Consider the following 20,992-nt stretch of genomic DNA (forward strand, 5'->3'; position numbering starts at 1 on the left):
TTCTTGTTACTTACTCATTATTACGTCCATTATCAATTATACTACATTCCTTTGATCTGAGTTCTTATTTAAATCACAACCTAGTGAAACTATCTTTGCAGCTGAGAAACCCATGCAAGGCAGCTATCCCAGGTACTAACTATAATGCATATGGAGAAGTTCAGAGAAGAGATAAGGGAAAACACTAGGGTAAGGTATGTCAAGTGTAATACAGGTTAAAATTGATTAAGATGATTTGATACGCTTTGACTTAATATGGTAAGAGGGTGATATATTAAGCCAAATGATTTCAAATTGCACGCCCTCAGCTCAGTACAGCAGTGCTCACCATTGTGTTACCCTATTTTGCTGCGAGGGTCCGCAAGAACAATGAAAGTCTATGAAGACTTTTACACTCATTGCAGTCCTTTGGGGTGCATTGGAAGTATCTGAGCTGACGCAAGGGCTAGGTTACTGCAAGCACCGCACTTTGCACACAGTGCTTGGGGTATTGGAAGTCTATGGGCGATGCACATAGTGTAAATGAGAGTACAGTACATCACGTTTAGAATGCGTGGACCGACAGGAATCCCAGGGAACGCCAGTGACATACTTCCTGTCCATCATATGACCCCGTCAGCGCAATCTGTCCAGCAGAAGCATCACATCTCCACTCCAACACAAAAATACATGTAAAACCTGCCTTTGACATCAGATATTTGCTTAGATTCCCAGCTGAGATAAATTCACTACTATATTCTATTATTTCCAATCTGAGAAGGAGAAATGCTCATTCACTCACAAAGATCTATAATTACACTGGCCTCATTAAGTGAAATAACAATATTGCATAAAATACACTGCACTAACCAAGATAAGGACAGCGCTAGAATATGAAAAGCTTGAAGACCATTGCTACAGTGCGCTGTAATTCTCAGTTACTGCACTGGTTCAGGTAAAAGAGCTAAATCAATGGCGAATGTAAACACAATAAGATCAATGAATTAAATTAACAGAAGTTAATGCAATTAAGCATCAGTTCAGGCAGACAATTCTGTATCGGATTAAATGGGTCATGTTAGACTGTCCTAGACAGATTTCACATAAATGAATGCATCAGAAAGTGGAAACCAGCCCTCTACCACTGTTATATAAAGCTGGGAGTTTCATAGAGCTCCCTGAGGTACTTCTAACTTAGAACACACACACAAAGTCAAAAAGCATCTAAAACAGAACATATGCTAGTTATCTTATTCATTTATGAACTTTAACCTTCTAAGTAGCTTCTACAGGAAATAATTGGCCGTAACAAAGAGAGAGAGGTTAGCTTCTTCTTTCTAACAGAACCTGGTCACATTTAATTTCAGTACTTGCAAGTTAGTAGAACCATATTTCAGTTTAGTATTCTGCCAAGTACTGTCAAGTCTTACCTTATGTAGTGCCAATCTGTAAGAAGAAACTGACAAAATATCTCCTTTGTGCTTCCTGCAGTCTCATTCTGTTCACTGTGTAACAGCCATAGCAGTCACTGACCACTGCACAGGAAAACCAGACAAACTAGACTGTCTTGTGGCAGACACCTGGCGACAATATACACACCCAGCAGTACAATGTTTGCCTGCCTGTGTCACCAGCTAACAGGCTGTTACCGCCCCGCAAAGCCTTTTCACTGACATGCAACCAGCAAGGTGAAATATAGCAGGAAGTTTACAACTTGCATGCAAGTATCTGACAGAACACAGCTGAGGGATATCTGCTACTCTGAGAATCTCATATACTGGAATGTGTACTTTATTATGCTAGAAGTAATTTGCATATTGCCGGTATATATATTTTAACATTCACATACATTTGCATATTGCGGGTATATTTAAAAATGTACTTATATTTTATACTGCTGCTGCTCCTGCTGCTGCTGCTGCTGCTGCTACTACTACTACTACTCCTTGTGAAAGTGCAATTTATTACCAGAAGGATTTTGGACTACAAATCAACCGTTATTCTTTTTACAAAACTGAAATCCATTGCTTAAAAGAAATCCAAGGTGAGAGACCTGTTGAGGCTGCCATATGTATTTCCTTTTAAACAATACCAGTTGCCTGGCAGTCCTGCTGATCTATCTGGTCATTAGTGTCTGAATCACTCACCTGGAACAAGCATACAGCTTATCTTGTCAGAGTTTTGTCAGAAACCTTGTTCTGGGTCTATTGCTAAACGTAACTAGAAGCAGTTGATCAGCAAGAAAGCCAGATAATGTGCACTGTTAAAAAAGAAATAATTATGCCAGCCTCTGGATCCCTTAAAGAGAAACCTGAAGTGATGGAGGATATAGAAAATGCCATTTTCATTTATGCTAGAACAAATTGACTTGCATGTTACTTAGGAACAAGACATTTTTAAAAGCAGTCCCCATAGTCCATTTCATTCATTTTTTTTTTAAATAAAAGTCTGGATTTTCAAATATATCACCAATGGGGCCTACAAATTCTGAAAGTAATAACTACTAGGAATGTTCAATGAAAATGGACCAATTGAATGAAGCTGTGGTGGGATTTGATTGGTTCATTTTCAACCAGAAAAATGCATGAAAAATTTGCATAATACTATAATAATTTGCATCTCATTGACCATCCCTAATCATTTCTGCTATTAACATGGTACTCCACGGCTCAGTGGCAGGTTACATTTTCAGTGGCCAATCCAATGCTTTGTATATCTCTGAATGGCCAGACGTAAAAAGGCACTGATTAAGGAATCAGCACTGCCCAGCGGGTTACCACAAGAGAGAGGCTGGTAAGGTTATTCTGACAGCAGTGGTTCATCCCTGTCCATCAAGAAGAGACCAGATTTTAATTTTGCCCAGGAGGTTTATTTACATTTTTTTTTAAATATTGGTCTTAAAAATATTTTGGTGAATGTTGACCAATACTTAATCACCAGTACTGTAATTCACTTACACTGATCTCCGGAATGAAATATTGGATCACCAGCTGTGACTGGTCCTCCTCACAGGTAAAAGTAGTGATGCACCAATGGGCTTTCATTGTGCCCACTTGAACACATGATTTAAATGAGGCTTAATTGCCTCTGCTGTGTGGCGGGGAAACGAGGGGTTATTTACCCATAAGTCTGCTGTATATCGTGTGCTCCAAATAGCTTGCACGCTATTTGGCTTGAAGGAGGAAGTGCACATAGTGAGTCTTGCAACGCGTCCAATAGGATGTGTGCAAGCTATTTGGAGAGCATGATATACAATGGACTTATGGGTAAATAACCCCTTGTTTCCCCGCCACACAGCTGAGGCAATTAAGCCTCATTTAAATCACGTATTCGAGTGCTTAGCCACTGATGAGTACTCGTGAGCCCAATCCTACCCACCAGTATGGAACTCTGCCCTGAGCAGTACCAGTACACATGGTCATCAGGGGGTACTCTGACAAAGAAGGCAACAAAGGTTTCCCCTTTCTTTGCTAGGCACCCTTTTCCTGACAAGGGAATCATCCCCAACTCAAAGGTAAAAGGAGTCATATATGACCTCCTACTTATTTGCCAAAGACAGTAAAAAAGGTAAAAACGTTCACACTGTGGAAAAATTACTTTTTAATTAAAAACATAACATTTAAAAATGATTTGTTCTGTTGATTTCTTCTGTTTTACGTACTTGTATATATTCCCTTTTCTTCTGCACCCTTCTTTCTTCTCATCTGTATACCATACTTCTTCTCTTTTTCTCCTGTTAATGCCATCTTCTTTTGCCACTTCTGTATTTTTCTTTATTCTGCTTTGTTTTTCTTTATCCTCCCTGCATGTGTCTTACTCGTTATCCTTCCTGCATGTGTCTTACTCTTTATCCTTCCTGCATGTGTCTTACTCTTTATCCTTCCTGCATGTGTCTTACTCTTTATCCTTCCTGCATGTGTCTAAGGCTAGGTCCACACTAGACACAGTTGCAGGACGGACACTGCAGTCTGGATCAGGGGAAGATTAGGGGAAGTACCCACCGTACTGCAAACTGATGAAAGTGCATCAGTTTTGCATCAGTTTCCGTTCAGTTTTTCCCTGACAGAAAACGTCTCCATCATTAGGAAGGAGTGGGAGGATTTTTTTGGGCCAATCATAAAGCTCAGGCTATCCGTTTTCACATCAGTTTTTTGCCTGTGGAGCTGGAGATGCGTTTTCTCATTGCTTTTCACTACCCCTGCGTGTATCCGTGGTCCTGATCCGTTGCGTGAAAATGCAGCAGATCCGGACCTTCCGTTCAGGTTTTGAAAACGGGTCCCCGCAAACGCAGACGGATCCGTTTTTTACTTGGGTGAGGCTGGCTGCTACTTTGAACATTAGTATCCGGGACTCCGTTTTTCATAAGTTTTGAAAAACGCAGCCACGGATAAGTTTCCGGACCTAGTGTGGACCAGGTCTCACTCTTTATCTATCCTGCATGTGTCTTACTCTTTATCCTTCCTGCATGTGTCTTAAGGCCACATACACACATCAGACCATAGTCTTTGGAAAATGAAAGATCACAGACCAATCTTACCACCCTTCATGTAGTATGAGAGCCATACCTTCACAGTCTTTTCTATGGAGCTGAACTCCCCATCAAAAAAAAATCTTTGCAAGATGCTGCACACAAACATGCTGTACAGACACAAAAGATCAGTATCTGCAAAAGATCTGTTCCTGCCAAAGATACGTTCCTGCAAACTGCATTCATAGTCTATGAGATCTGCAGATCATCATACACACCTTGTTTAACTGACATTCATCTGCAGATCAGACATTCATCTGCAGATCTGAAAATCCATCCTGGTGGATCTGATCTGCAGATGAATGTCTGTTAAACAAGGTGTGTATGATGATCTGCAGATATCATAGACTATGAATGAATTTTACAGGAACAGATCTTTTGCAGGAACAGATCTTTTGCAGATACTGATCTTTTGAATGTCTACAGCATCTTTGTATGCAGCATCTTGCAAAGATTTCTGTCTGATGGGGAGTTCAGCTCCATAGAAAAGACTGTGAAGGTATGGCTCTCATACTACATGGAAGGGGGTAACATTGGTCTGTGATCTTTCATTTTCAAAAGACTATGGTCTGATGTGTGTATGTGGCCTTACTCTTTATCCTTTCTGCATGTGTCTTACTCTTTATCCTTCCTGCACGTGTCTTACTCTTTCATATTTGTTTCTCCTTCATTTTATTTCTGTCTCGTTTGCAGGGCGCCTGCCACTGTTAGTCCATTTTTGCTGAACCCCACCACTATAATGATCAGGAGTTCTTTCCATTGTGTATTTGAACTTCCAACTTTGGCTTCCCACAGATCCATGTTTACTATTAGCACAGGTCAATATCATGTTTACTATTAACACAGGTCAATAGCATGTTTACTATTAGACAGTAAATGACCCTCACAGTGTCTGACCAAAGAAACAGAATCTCTTCATGTTTTATTATTATTGATTTATAAAGCGCCAACATATTACATGGCGCTATACAAACATGGGGTACATAATAAACATGGGTTATCTATTGATCTCAATTCCAGTTTACAATTTGTTGAAAATATTACTGCGTTTTTTTGTCTGGTACTGATGTCAGTGTATGGCCCATGATTTTTTTAACGTGCTAGGAGCAGCATTCAGTAGCTGATTGCTGATTCTTTGGTGATCCTGTCCTATTCTAGCAGGTACAAACTAACCAACAAGCTCATGGTGACCCAGAATTCATTGGAGTGTGTAAGGGACTACAATGGTCCTAAAAGCCCCCTTACTAAAATGCTAAGAAAAACAAGTTTGCTTTCTTAAAACAGAAAGAATTTGCGATAATTCAGGTTGGAGTGAGCTTGAGATGTCTCCCAGTGCATCACTGGTGAATATATGCAAATTAACCATTGTTACCTTTAGAAGCTAAACACACCTCCAGAACCACTGGAATTCAATGATGTGTCAGCTTGTTAATTTGTACAGAGCCATAATAATCTTAGCATTTAAGTAAGGGGGCTTTTAGCTGGATTATTATGGCTCTGTACAAATTACCAAGCTGACACATCATTGCATTCCAGCGGTTCTGGAGGTGTGTTTAGCTTCTAAGGGTAACAATGGTTAATTTGCATATATTGAGCAGTGATGCACTGGGAGACATCTCAAGCTCACTCCAACCTCAATTATCGCAATTTTTTTCTGTTTTAAAGAGACACTGAAGTGAAAAAAATATATGCTATAATGAATTGGTTGTGTACTATGAATAATTACTAGAAGATTAGCAGCAAAGAAAATATTCTCATATTTTTATTTTCAGGTATATAGTGTTTTTTTTCTAACATTGCATCATTCTATAATATGTGCAGATTACACAACACTCAGCATTCAAAATGATTCTTTCAGAGCAGTCTATGAACTAATGACCTCTCCTCTGGCAGAGAAAAATAAAATTGTTCACTAACAGTTGAGATAATAAAAGTCAGAAGACAGCCCTCTCCACGACTTTGAAAGTTGTAGAGCTTAATGGCTTTTTTGCATAGCGATAACAACTAGAGTTTCTTAAAACTTCCTGTACTGGAAACAATTAGACTGATGTATCTGATCTTAATGTTTTATTTCTTAGCTGTACTACACATACAAATCATAATATAATAATTTTTTTTTTCGCTTCAGTGTCTCTTTAACCACTTGCCGACCGCCTACTTCATATTGGCGGCGGCAAAGTGGCAGCCCCAGGACCACGTAACGCAGAATGGCGTCAGGTCCTGGGGCACTGTTTTGCCGGGGATCGCGCGCTGGGATGCGCGTGCATCCGCTGGCAATAGGCTCCGCCCACCCGCGACGTCAACCCGCCGGCCAATCGGAAGCGCCGGCGGGTTGTTAACCCGACGATCGCCGGATAGGAAGCGTATAATACGCTTTGTAATGTTTACAAAGTGTATTATACAGGCTGCCTCCTGCCCTGGTGGTCCCAGTGTCCGAGGGACCACCAGGGCAGGCTGCAGCCACCCTAGTCTGCACCCAAACACACTGATCTGCCCCCTCCTGCCCCCTGATCGCCCACAGCACCCCTCAGACCCCCCCCCTGCCCACCCCCCAGACCACTGTTTGCACACAATCACCCCCCTAATCACCCATCAATCACTCCCTGACACTATCTATCAACGCTATTTTTTTTTTAGTCCCTAAACTGCCCCCTGGGTACTCCTGATCAACCCCCCACCCCTCAGATTCTCTCCAGACCCCCCCCCCAGACCCCCCCCCCTGTGTACTGTATGCATCTATCCTCCCTGATCATCTGTCAATTTCCTGTCAATCACCTGTCAATCACCCATCAATCACCCCCTGTCACTGCCACCCATCAATCAGCCCCTAATCTGCCCCTTGCGGGCAATCTGATCACCCACCCACACCAATAGATCGCCCGCAGATCCGACATCAGATCACCTCCCAAGTGCAGTGTTTACATCTCTTCTCTCCTCTAAACACCCACTAATTACTCATCAATCACCCATCAATCACCCCCTATCACCACCCATCAGATTAGACCCTAATCTGCCCCTTGCGGGCACCCAATCACCCGCCCACACGCTCAGATTGCCCTCAGACCCCCCCTTATCAATTCGCCAGTGCATTATTTACATAACCCACTGATCACCTGTCAATCACCCCCTGTCACTGCCACCCATCAATCACCCCCTGTCACTGCCACCCATCAATCAGCTCCTAACCTGCCCCTTGCGGGCAATCTGATCACCCACCCACACCAATAGATCGCCCGCAGATCCGACGTTAGATCACCTCCAAAGGGCAGTGTTTACATCTATTCTCTCCTGTAAACACCCACTAATTACCCATCAATCACCCCCTATCACCACCTGTCACTGTTACCCATCAGAATAGACCCTAATCTGCCCCTTGCGGGCGCCAAATCACCCGCTCCACACGCTCAGATTGCCCTCAGATCCCCCCCCTTATCAATTCGCCAGTGCAATATTTACATCTGTTCTTCCCTGTAATAACCCACTGATCACCTGTCAATCACCTATCAATCACCCATCAATCAACCCCTGTCACTGCCACCCATCAATCACCCCCTGTCACTGCCACCCATCAATCAGCCCCTAACCTGCCCCTTGCGGGCAATCTGATCACCCACCCACACCAATAGATCACCCGCAGATCCAACATCAGATCACCTCCAAAGTGCATTGTTTACATCTGTTCTGCCATCTAATCACCCACTGATCACCCATCAATCAGCTCCTGTCACTGCTACCCATCAGATTAGACCCCTATCTGCCCCTAGGGCACCCAATCACCCGCCCACACCCTCAGAACGCCCTCAGACCCCAGCCCTGATCACCTCGCCAGTGCATTGCTTGCATCTATTCCCCCCACTAATCACACCTTGAGACACCCATCAATCACCTCCTGTCACCACCTGTCACCCCCTAACACACCTACCCATCAAATCAGGCCCTAATTTGCCCCGTGTGGGCTCCTGATCACTCGGCCAAACCCTCAGATCCCCCTCAGACCCCCTTCCGATCACCTCCCCAGTGCATTGATTGCATCTATTTTCCCCTCTAACCACCCCCTGAGACACCCATCAATCACCTCCTGTCACCCCCCTAGCACTCCTATCCATCAGATCAGGCCCAATACAACCTGTCATGTAAGAGGCCACCCTGCTTATGACCGGTTCCACAAAATTCGCCCCCTCATAGACCACCTGCCATCAAAATTTGCAGATGCTTATACCCCTGAACAGTCATTTTGAGACATTTGGTTTCCAGACTACTCACGGTTTTGGGCCCGTAAAATGCCAGGGCAGTATAGGAACTCCACAAGTGACCCCTTTTTAGAAAAAAGACACCCCAAGGTATTCTGTTAGGTGTATGAAGCGTTCATAGAAGATTTTTATTTTTTGTCAAAAGTTAGCGGAAATTGATTTTTATTGTTTTTTCACAAAGTTTCATTTTTCACTAACTTGTGACAAAAAATAAGATCTTCTATGAACTCACCATACACCTAACGGAATACCTTGGGGTGTCTTCTTTCTAAAATAGGGTCACTTGTGGCGTTCCTATACTGCCCTGGCATTTTAGGGTCCCTAAACCGTGAGGAGTAGTCTAGAAAACAAATGCCTCAAAATGACCTGTGAATAGGACGTTGGGCCCCTTAGAGCACCTAGGCTGCAAAAAGTGTCACACATGTCATATCGCCGTACTCAGGAGAAGTAGTATAATGTGTTTTGGGGTGTATATTTACACATACCCATGCTGGGTGGGAGAAATCTCTCTGTAAATGGACAATTGTGTGTAAAAAAAATCTAATATATGTCATTTACAGAGATATTTCTCCCACCCAGCATGGGTATATGTAAAAATACACCACAAAACACATTATACTACTTCTTCTGAGCACGGCAGTACCACATGTGTGGCACTTTTGTGCAGCCTAACTGCGCTAAAGGGCCCAAAGTCCAATGAGTACCTTTAGGATTTCACAGGTCATTTTGCGACATTTGGTTTCAAGACTCCTCCTCACGGTTTAGGGCCCCTAAAATGCCAGGGCAGTATAGGAACCCTACAAATGACCCCATTTTAGAAAGAAGACACCCCAAGGTATTCCGTTAGGAGTATGGTGAGTTCATAGAAGATTTTATTTTTTGTCACAAGTTAGCGGAAAATGACACTTTGTGAAAAAAAACAATTAAAATCAATTTCCGCTTACTTGTGACAAAAAATAAAATCTTCTATGAACTCACCATACTCCTAACGGAATACCTTGGGGTGTCTTCTTTCTAAAATGGGGTCATTTGTAGGGTTCCAATATTGCCCTGGCATTTTAGGGGGCCTAAACCATGAGGAGTAGTCTTGAAACCAAATGTCGCAAAATGACCTGTGAAATCCTAAAGGTACTCACTGGACTTTGGGCCCCTTAGCGCAGTTAGGGTGCAAAAAAGTGCCACACATGTGGTATCGCCATACTCAGGAGAAGTAGTATAATGTGTTTTGGTGTGTATTTTTACACATACCCATGCTGAGTGGGAGAAATATCTCTGTAAATGGACAATTGTGTGTAAAACAAATCAAAAAATTGTCATTTACAGAGATATTTCTCCCACCCAGCATGGGTATGTGTAAAAATACACCCCAAAACACATTATACTACTTCTCCTGAGTACGGCAATACCACATGTGTGGCACTTTTTTGCAGCCTAACTGCGCTAAGGGGCCCTAAGTCCAATGATCACCTTTAGGCTTTACAGGGGTGCTTACAATTTAGCACCCCCCAAAATTCCAGGACAGTAAACACACCCCACAAATGACCCCATTTTGGAAAGTAGACACTTCAAGGTATTCAGAGAGGGGCATGGTGAGTCCGTGGCAGATTTAATTTTTTTTTTGTCGCAAGTTAGAAGAAATGGAAACTTTTTTTTTCCTTTTTTTTTTGTCACAAAGTGTCATTTTCCGCTAACTTGTGACAAAAAATAAAATCTTCTATGAACTCACCATGCCTCTCAGTGAATACTTTGGGATGTCTTCTTTCCAAAATGGGGTCATTTGGGGGGTATTTATACTATCCTGGAATTTTAGCACCTCATGAAACATGACAGGGGGTCAGAAAATTCGGAGATGCTTCAAAATGGGAAAATTCACTTTTTGCACCATAGTTTGTAAACGCTATAACTTTTACCCAAACCAATAAATATACCCTTAATGTTTTTTTTTTTATCAAAGACATGTAGCAGAATAACTTTCGCGCTCAAATGTATAGGAAAATTTACTTTATTTGAAAAATGTCAGCACAGAAAGTAAAAAAAGTAATTTTTTTGACAAAATTCATGTCTTTTTTGATGAATATAATAAAAAGTAAAACTCACAGCAGCAATCAAATCGCACCAAAAGAAAGCTGTATTAGTGACAAGAAAAGGAGGTAAAATTCATTTAGGTGGTAGGTTGTATGACCGAGAAATAAACCGTTAAAGCTGCAGTGGTCTGAATGGAAAAAAAGGCTCTGGTCCTTAAGGGGTTTTATGACTGCAGTCCTTAAGTGGTTAAGAAAGCAAACTTTTGTTTTTCTTAGCATTTTAGTAAGGGGGCTTTTAGGACCATTGTAGACCCTTACACACTCCAATGAGTTCTGGGTCACCATGAGCTTGCTGGTTAGTCTGTACCTCTCGGTGTTACAAGCCCTACTCCATAGAACCAAATTAATCCATGCCATGCACTGATGAGGATCAAACAATCCGAAACAATCTGTATGCATGTGGGATTATTATGGCTCTGAACAAATTAACAAGCTGACACATCATTGCATTCCAGCGGTTCTGGAGGTGTGTTTAGCTTCTAAGGGCAACAATTTGGTTAATTTGCATATATTCAGCAGTGTTGCACTGGGAGACATATCAAGCTCGCCGCAACCTGAATTATCGCAAATTCTTTCTGTTTTAAGAAAGCAAACTTTTGTTTTTCTATTCTAGCAGGAAATCCCTGAGGCTCTCTTCCTGTGTCACTGGTTATTCTGCATCGAGCTATACAGAGAACACGAGATATGGTAATGTGATTGGCTTCTATAAAGGCTCATACACACATCAGACTATAGTCTTTGGAAACTGAAAGATCACAGACCAATCTTACCACCCTTCATGTAATATGAGAGCCATACTCTACACAGTCTTTTCTATGGAGCTGAACTCCCCATCAGAAAAAAATCTTTGCAAGATGCTGCACACACGGATGCTGTACAGACACAAAAGATCAGTATCTGCAAAAGATCTGTTCCTGCCAAAGATCCGTTCCTGCAAATTGCAATGATAGTCTATGAGAACTGCAGATCATCATACACACATGATTTAACTGACATTCATCTGCAGATCAGATCCACCAGGATGGATTTTCAGATCTGCGGATGATTGCTTGATCTGCAGATGAATGTCAGTTAAATCATGTGTGTATGATGATCTGCAGATCTCATGGACTATCATTGCAATTTGCAGGAATGGATTTTTGGCAGGAACAGATCTTTTGCAGATACTGATCTTTTGTGTCTGTACAGCATCTGTGTGTGCAGCATCTTGCAAAGAGTTTTTTTCTGATGGGGAGTTCAGCTCCATAGAAAAGACTGTGTAGAGTATGGCTCTCATACTACATGAAGGGTGGTAAGATTAGTCTGTGATCTTTCATTTTCCAAAGACTATAGTCTGATGTGTGTATGAGCCTTAAGGCTGATCATATCACACAGGGCTCTCTTTGGTCCTTTTCCTACATGAAGTTTAAATGTCCAGGGAACTGCTGATAAGGGCAGGAAGAAATCAAAGTGTTTTTTATAGATTATTATTTAGAATTTATATAGTGCCACCATCTTCTGCAGCACTTTACACAGTATACATAATCTTGTCACTAACTGTCCCTCAGAGGAGCTCCCAATCTAATCCCTATGATAGGAATATGTCCATCGCAGTCTAAAGCCAATTTTAGGGGGAAGTCAATTAACTTATCTGTAAATAATGATAAACAAGCTCCCGATTACACATTTCTTAGGGCAGCTTTTTATAAAAGTATGTTACAAATTTAAACTGTTCACATTTTCATAAATTAAAAAAAATGTAGGTATGTCCTTTATAAATCCAATGTGTCCATCTACTGTGCTCTCCACAACAAGACCTATGAAAAAGATCTGCACATAGCGAAATACCATCTTAAATCACAGCCATACACTACATCAGGTGCAACTGTTCACTCACTCCATGCAAACATAGCAAACCCCTGATTCCCAGAAGCTCACCTTGTATGTATTTAGAGAGTTTAGCCTAATCCCCCCCTCCTCATCTGTGTTTAATCACAATTTGTAATTTGATCTTTATCCCTGTGCCAGCTGACTGCCATGACAGATGTGCTAATTTGAAAGCACAGATGATAATATGTCTCCTTCCATGAAAGCAGGAAGTAGAAACAGTGCAGATTTATTGTAGGATTTGTATCAGCTGTAACAAAGAAATGTTTTTTTCTTTGAAGGTTATTATGCTGCTGCATATTATTTAGAGCAGAGAGGAAGTTCTGAGTTCTGGTCCGCTTTAATATTCTTTAAAACACAATGCAAAGATAAAAATCACCAAAGCGTAAAACCTTAAGAATAGAGGGATACATTGGAAGGGTAAATCTGGAACACTATTGCAGCAAACTCACAGGCAAAAGAGATTGTATGAACGAGTTAAGGTAGCCATACACTGGTCGATTTGCCATCAGATTCGACCAACAGATAGATCCCTCTCTGATCGAATCTGATCAGAGAGGGATCGTATGGCTACCTTTACTACAAACAAATTGTGAACCGATTTCAGCCTGAAACCGATCACAATCTGTGGTGGTGCCGCCGCCGCTCCCCGCCCACCCGCATACATTACCTGCTCCACTGGCGCGACTGCCCCCGGTCATCGCTGCTCCGTCTCCGCTCTGGTCTGGTCTCCGGCATGCTTCACTTCTTCCTGCCTGGCAGGAAGTTTAAACAGTAGAGCGCCCTCTACTGTTTAAACTTCCTGCCGGGCAGGAGGAAGTGAAGCATGCCGGACCCGGAGACCAGACCAGAGCGGAGACGGAGCAGCGGTGACCGGGGGCAGTCGCGCCGGCGGAGCAGGTAATGTATTGCAGCTCTATTGCGTCGGTCGTCGGGCACTCGAACGCCGCTAGCGACGCGCTCCCTACCCGCGGGCGATCGACGGTAATTTTCCGCACGGAGCGATCAACGGGATCGGACGAAATAGATCGAAATTCAGCGTGTAGCGGGAACGATGTGACAGCAGATTCGATCCCAGTGATCGAATCTGCTGTCGATCGGCGGGGAATCGGCCTAGTGTATGGCCAGCTTTACTTTGATACAGATAGTGTAACTAACATACATACTTTGAATGTAATTTTATAAAGCTATTCTAGGCATATCACCCATTCCACATTGTATCTTTATGGCTGGATAACATCGCCGACTTTTAGGTAGGTATTCATGCAAACTTGCTCTAAGCAGTGATACGTCTATGACAATTATTTGCACTATCTTGTACAAATAGTGGCACAAACAAAACAGAAATAATCTGTTTTCTATGTCCCAAAGTGCGGATCACATTATATCAAATTGGTCATGATGACACACAACCACTGTTACTTATTCATTTTGACGAGCAGGATTTAGAAGGCTGGCCTTAGAAGAACAAATTATGGTCAGTGAATACTTAAGTGACATTTTTTTTAGATGACATGAACTGAACAGAATACCTGCACAAATGCTTATGACGTCTCCTTTAATCCAATGTGGAAAAGTCCCTGCAACACTACACGGAACTGTTTGCTGATCATATCTATGTAAATGACATCATCGCTGAGCACTAGCAATTACATACTTTCTTGTCTTTCTGGCTGTGAAAGTTTTCTCGATGACAGATGCAGGGGGGGCAATTACTAAGGTAATAATTCCTACACTACCACAGCAAATATGCTTTTCTGTCAAGCAAGCTTAAAGAGACACTGAAGCGAAAAAAAATTATGATATAATGAATTGGTTGTGTACTATGAATAATTACTAGAAGTTTAGCAGCAAAGAAAATATTCTCATATTTTTATATGGCTACCTTAACTCTTCCTGTACTGGAAACAGTTAGACTGATGTATCTGATCTTAATGTTTTATTTCTTAGCTGTACTACACATACAAATCATAATATCATAATTTTTTTTCCGCTTCAGTGTCTCTTTAAGTGACGTAAAAACAAAAATACATAAGTCCCTTTAAACCTTATTTGAAGATTGAAACCAACTGCACTTGTATTAGGAAGTAGAGTTATCTTTTCAGTCATTTTCAGCTTTCGGGCTCTGTTTCAAAAGGACAAATAGGTTGTTCACTAGAAAAGTACCAGCTTTATAAATATGGCAAAAGTGGCCGTGGCTATAGGCAATTGCCACTATTTTGATTTTAATAGAATGTTTCATTTTCATTCCATTCCCACTACTCTGGTGCTCATTTACATGCCCACATTCCACTTGTCTCCCTTGTAGTTCCTTTCATAAAAGGTCCCCCTCCATTAGGACTCTCTATAGTGGTCTACCCATTTTCAAAGCAGCAGTATGCATTGCTATCCTGCAGGCTAGCAATGCGTCCATCAGGTTGGCAGCCTTGTGATCACGCTCCCCATGTGAAGGAGAAGAACGGGGAGTACGGTCAGAAGGCTGCCAACCGGACATACAACGCATGCACACAGAAGTTATGTCTGGGTCAAAGGGCGCCAGCTATGCTGACTTACCAGACAAAATGGGAACTTTTTACAGCTAAATGGAGGGGGGCGCTGGCACGCGAGGTGCTGTAAGAATCTGCACATCTCTCCACACACACATGCAGCTTCCATTTTTAATCTCAAGCTCAGCTCGGGTATCCTTTAAGGTGAAGTATTACTTGATATAGATATAGAAAATAGGGTGAAATGCTGCTACACTCCACAGCTAGAAGACAGTACTCGACCGAGGATAGCTAGTCCCAGTGGTAGGAAAGAAGTGTACAAGGTTTGCACAATGCCAAATGTAACCATTTATTGAAGGACTTATCCAATCACAGCACCATAGTAACACATGGCTGACATGTTTCGGACTTCACCGGTCCTTAGTCATAGCTATCAGTGATGGGCTTCCGAGTATGAAGCCATTTAAATTTGGAATTTAAATGAGGCTTAACTATTTCTGCCGCCCGGATGTGAAGCTCACGTCCAGGCGGCTGCTCTGCTGCGGTGCCGCGCTTCGGCGCGCTCCCGTGCGCGCCCCCGTGGTGTCCACCGGTAGCCCTGAGCAGTGAATGGGAACATGGTTCCCGATCACCGATCCGTTTCCCCAGCAGAAAAATAAAAGTGCTCTAACTAAAGGCTTCAGTCTTTCTGCCCAGAAAAATTCCCGCATCCCCCTTGTGCTTCCGCTTAGCAAGAAGCACAAGGAGGGGAAAAAAAATTCAAGGTGGCCATCTTGTGGCCAAATAGTAAAACTACATCTACATATTTTTTACATTACAATTTACACATATAATAACATTGAAAGTTTATTTCCCACACCAAAGTATTACCCAAATCAAATTTTTGATGGAAAAAAAAAAAAAAAGACATAATAGTTACCTAAGGGTCTGAACTTTTTAAATATGCATTTGAAGGGGGTATACTACGAACGTTTTTAAAATTATAAGCTTGTAAATAGTGATGGACGCAAAACGGAAAAAATGCACCTTTATTTCCAAATAAAATATTGGCGCCATACATTGTGATAGGAACAAAATTTAAATGGTGTCATAACCGAGACAAACGGGCAAATAAAATACATAGGTTTTAATTATGGAAGCATGGATTATTTTAACGCTATAATGGCCGAAATCTGAGAAATCATGAATTTTTTTTTAAAAAAATTCTTATTAAGCCCGTTTAAAAGGCATTTATAAAAAAATAATTCTTAGCAAAATGTACCACCAAAAGAAAGCCTAATTAGTAGCGGAAAAAACAAGATATAGATCAATAAATTGTGATAAGTGGTGATAAAGTTATTAGCAAATGAATGGGAAGTGAAAATTGCTCTGATGCATAAGGTAAAAAATCCCTGCGGGCTGAAATGATTTGCCTCAGGTGTGAGCACAGGAGATAGGGTTACTTACCCAGAAGTCCGTTGGTTTCTATGCGTCTCAATCCACTCTCACGCGACCTATGGGACGTGTTCCAAGACTCGCTACCGTACTTCCTCCTTCAAGCTGGAAGGAGGAAGTGCTGAAGTGAGTGGTGCAATGCGTCCCATAGATTGCATGCGAGTGGACTGAGACGCATAGAAGCCGACAGACTTCGGGGTAAGTAACCCCCAGTCTCCCATGCTCACAGCTGAGGCAATTAAGCCTCATTTTAATTCCGAATTCGAATGGCTTCCTATTCGGAAGCCCATCACTGATAGCTATGACTTCTGTGATATAGCTATACTGTCCTCAGAACAACTTGTTAGGGTGGCCATATTCTTTAAAATTTTCCTGTCGCTCCGTGCAGGTTTTGATGAGCGATTACGCCAGCGACGATATACTTTACATTGAAGCGCAAACAAAATGCTACATTTCCTGCGCTTGCAATTTTCAAAATTGCAAACGCTCTTGTGGATGTTGCCCCATCCATTAACATTAGCTGAGCAATTTGGAAAAACGCTAGCGTTTTCAAGCGCTCCCTAAATGCTCACAAAAACGCCCTTGTGGGTTCCAGCCCTGACTCCTGGCACATTTGATCACTCCAATTGAATCTGTCACAAATCTACTGCCCCAACATGTCCATTCGAATGAATTTCAATCAATTTTAACCTAAAATTGATCTGAACTATCAGACAAGACAGAATATTTCTATCTATTGGGGGCAGGGCAGGAGCAGTGGTGAATTGATGGGCCATGGTGTTGCACTACACGGAACAATTGCTGAAATCTATTGAATATCTATGTGCTGTGTGTGTAGTAGAAATCTATCCCAATTTGATCAGATTTGAGCGATTGATTGGTGTGCCACATTGGGGGAAAATCTGTGATCTATTTTTAAATAGCTTTTCAATTCTAGAATTGCAATCAATTTTTCTGACTGATTGTAACATTTCAGAAATCTGACCAATGTACCACACACATATGTTCAATTTTCCCCCAATTATAACAAAAATGATTAAAAACTCATAAAAAAAATTGCTTAGGTCTGTTCATCAAGTAATTGACAATCTACCACACAACATACAATTTTGATAAAAATTGATCAGAGAAATCCAACACTTCCGATTTTTCTTCTATCGAATAAAAATGGGAGATTTAATCAGATTTATCAAATGAATGAAAAAAAAAAAGTTTTAGATTTTTCAGGACAACTGATCATAATTATCGAATTGGTGTAAAATTAGATCTTCTAATTGTATGGTGTGTGGCCACCTTTTAGTTTTTGATCAGTGTTTGATCAATCACTTGACCGATTGGGCTATTAGTGACCCATGTAGTTTTATGCTAGCAACACACTAGCAGAATGATTTGGCAGATATCTGTCAGATTGATATTAATTACAATTACTAAGGCTTCTTTTCCATGGACAGTTGATAGGCAGTGAAATGCCTCACAAACTCTCACAACTGCCTGCTGCTGCCTGGCAACTGCTTGCTGCTGCCTGGTAACTGCTTACTGCTGCCTGATAACTGCTCACTACTGCCTGGTAATTGCTTGCTTCTACCTGATAACTGCTCACTGCTGCCTGGTAACTGCTTGCTGAGCACACAGTTCAACTGTCCGTGGAAAAGAGGCCTAAGTTTCCACAAACTGTTGAGCTGTGTGCTCAGCAAGCAATTACCAGGCAGAAGTAAGCAGTTATCATGCAGCAACGAGCAGTTACTAGGCAGCAGTGAGAAGTTAAGAGAGTTTGAGAGGTATTTCACTGCCTATCAGCGGTCCGTGGAAAGGAGGCCTAAATGTAGTCACTGAGCAAAATATTTAGTGAGTCTTCACTTCAAGCATCCTGGCTACTAGTACATAGAACATTCTTTCACTTCTTAATTAGTTACTTTTAATTCATCTTAACCACTTCACCACTGAGGGGTTTTACCCCCTGACCACCAGAGCAATTTTCACCTTTCAGCGCTCCTTCCATTCATTCGTCTATAACTTTATTATTACTTATCCCAATGAAATGAACTATATCTTGTTTTTTTTGCCACCAATTAGGCTTTCTTTAGGTGGGACATTATGCCAAGAATTATTTTATTCTAAATGTGTTTTAATGGGGAAATAGGAAAAAATGTGGGAAAAAATTATTATTTTTCAGTTTTCGGCCATTATAGTTTTTAAATAAAGCATGCTACTGTAATTAAAACCCATGAAATGTATTAACCCATTTGTCCCGGTTATAAAACCATTTAAATTATGTCCCTATCACAATGTTTGGCGACAATATTTTATTTGGAAATAAAGGTGCATTTTTTTCAGTTTTGCATCCATCCCTAATTACAAGCCCGCAGTTTATAAAGTAACAGTGTTATACCCTCTTGACATAAATATTTAAAAAGTTCAGTCCCTAAGGTAACTATTTATGTTTTTTTTTTTATTGTATTTTTTTTTTTTTAATTACAAAAAAAAAAAAAAAATTGGGGAGTGTGGGAGGTAATGAGTTAATTTATTGTGTAAATGTAATGTTTGTATATGTAAAATGCTTTTAGGGTGTAGTTTACTATTTGGCCACAAGATGGCCACAGAGTGTTTGTTTACATGCGACCTGTAAGCGTCCGGAAGGACGCTTGCAGGAAGCAGTAGGAGGCTGGGAGACGCACAATGATCTCGCTGTTTCTGAAAGAAGCAGCAGATCATTGCGGGGGCTAGATCAACGAACGGGAATGGATTTTCCCGTTCATTGATCTCCGGGTGAGCGGGCGGCGGCGTGCACGAGCGGCTGGTGCGCGCGCACGAGCGGCGGGAGCGCGGACAGCGGCGGTAGCGCGGAAGGTACGGATTTCTCCGTCCCTGATTTTTTAGGAGGGAAAAAAGGGGCGGAGAAATTCGTACCGCTGGGGGTTAAGTGGTTAATGACCCTTCATTGAATTTGCTTCATAAAACTCCTTGGGGTTTATTCACTAAACCGTGATAACGTTTTAACGCTTGTAACAGTTTTCACGTACAAATGCGTGCGTTATGCGGCATTTCGCATTTGGGTGCGAAAACCGTTACGCGCGATATAACGTGCGCAAAAACGCTAGTGCGGCCATGCTGTGAGTTAACACAGTTTAGTAAATCAACCCCCTCATGTGTTGGAACATGCAGATGATTTAGTCTGTATGCTAGTGAGTGGCCAGTTTTACACATGTGTTATGTTATGATTACAATTCCCATTGCCTGTGCATTTGGGGATTTCCACCTGTATACGACTCAATTATCAGAACAATAGTTTAAAAATAGCATAACATGGCTATCAGTCATTTAGTGGTATGCATAGTGTGATACCAAGTGAAGACTATTACAGAGCATTTTCTATGCTGAGTTTGCACATTAGGCATAAAAAAGTATAAATAAGTCCTTGAGGTGACATGCATACCACTGTGAAATAATACATCTTGTGAAAAATGCTAGAGCTAACAACCTGCTATTATTTGGTAAAAATGCATTGTAGAGACATATATACAGCAATAGAATGCAGCACATTATTAAGGATACCCACTTTTACAGTAATTTACCGGTGGTTGCAGCATCAGAAACACTTCCTCTATCTATCTATCTATCTATCTATCTATCTATCTATCTATCTATCTATCTATCTATCTATCTATCTATCTATCTGTATATTGGTATGTAGCCCCACCCTTCCAGTGATTTTTAGCCTATACCAGGGGTGTCAAAGTCGGCCGAAGTTAAACACCGGGGCCTAGTCCCGGGCCAACCCCAACATCTGCTGTTCACCTTCCTCCCTTATAAAGCTCCTCGGTGTCCAGTGGTCCGCCTTCCTCCCCTATACAGTTCCCTGGTGTCAAATGCCCCCCACCCTTCCCTATACAGTTCCCTAATGTTTAGTGCTTTCCTCCTACCTCCCCCAAATGGCTTCCCTTGTTGTCTAAAGCTTCACCTCCAATATAGCTTCCCTGGTGGTCTAGAGAAGGCCAAAGATAATGCAAAGTGGGAAAACCACTTGGGGGCCAAATGTATTGGCTCAAAGGGCCAGATTTGGCCCATGGGCCGGATTTTGATGTGTATGGCCTACATTGTTAAGCTATGCTGACTTCTCCTCCCAGAGCACTCTGGGAGACCAGGTATTAGTAATCAAACATTCTGCAGAGATGCATCAACCAGTACTAAAGACGTTATCACCTGTGATACATTTCAGAATTTAAATCTGGGTAAGGAAAGATTTTACAACTGGCAAACACGAATTATTGGTAATTAATAAATTAATAGTGCAATTGTATGAATCAAGTTATTTTCACTACAGTTCTTCTTTAAAAAATAGGTGGGTACATATGCAGAAGTAATGTT

At 41.6% G+C, this 20,992-nt stretch overlaps 1 protein-coding gene across 4 annotated transcripts in view; it reads right to left on the bottom strand.

Annotated features, from left to right (window-relative positions):
* The window catches only part of SYTL5 (synaptotagmin like 5), a 331,232-nt gene that overhangs the window by 193,369 nt on the left and 116,871 nt on the right, over window positions 1–20,992 (bottom strand). For 3 of the 4 annotated variants that reach the window (XM_068269887.1, XM_068269886.1, XM_068269883.1), the window contains exon 1: window positions 1,410–1,515. The exons of the other annotated variant lie outside the window; for it this stretch is intronic. The gene's annotated coding sequence lies outside the window, so the exon portion shown is untranslated. Of the gene's footprint in view, window positions 1–1,409; window positions 1,516–20,992 lie in introns of those variants that run through there. 4 annotated transcript variants of the gene reach the window in all.

This window comes from Hyperolius riggenbachi, chromosome 2, assembly GCF_040937935.1.
Source record: "Hyperolius riggenbachi isolate aHypRig1 chromosome 2, aHypRig1.pri, whole genome shotgun sequence".
NCBI lineage: Eukaryota > Metazoa > Chordata > Amphibia > Anura > Hyperoliidae > Hyperolius > Hyperolius riggenbachi.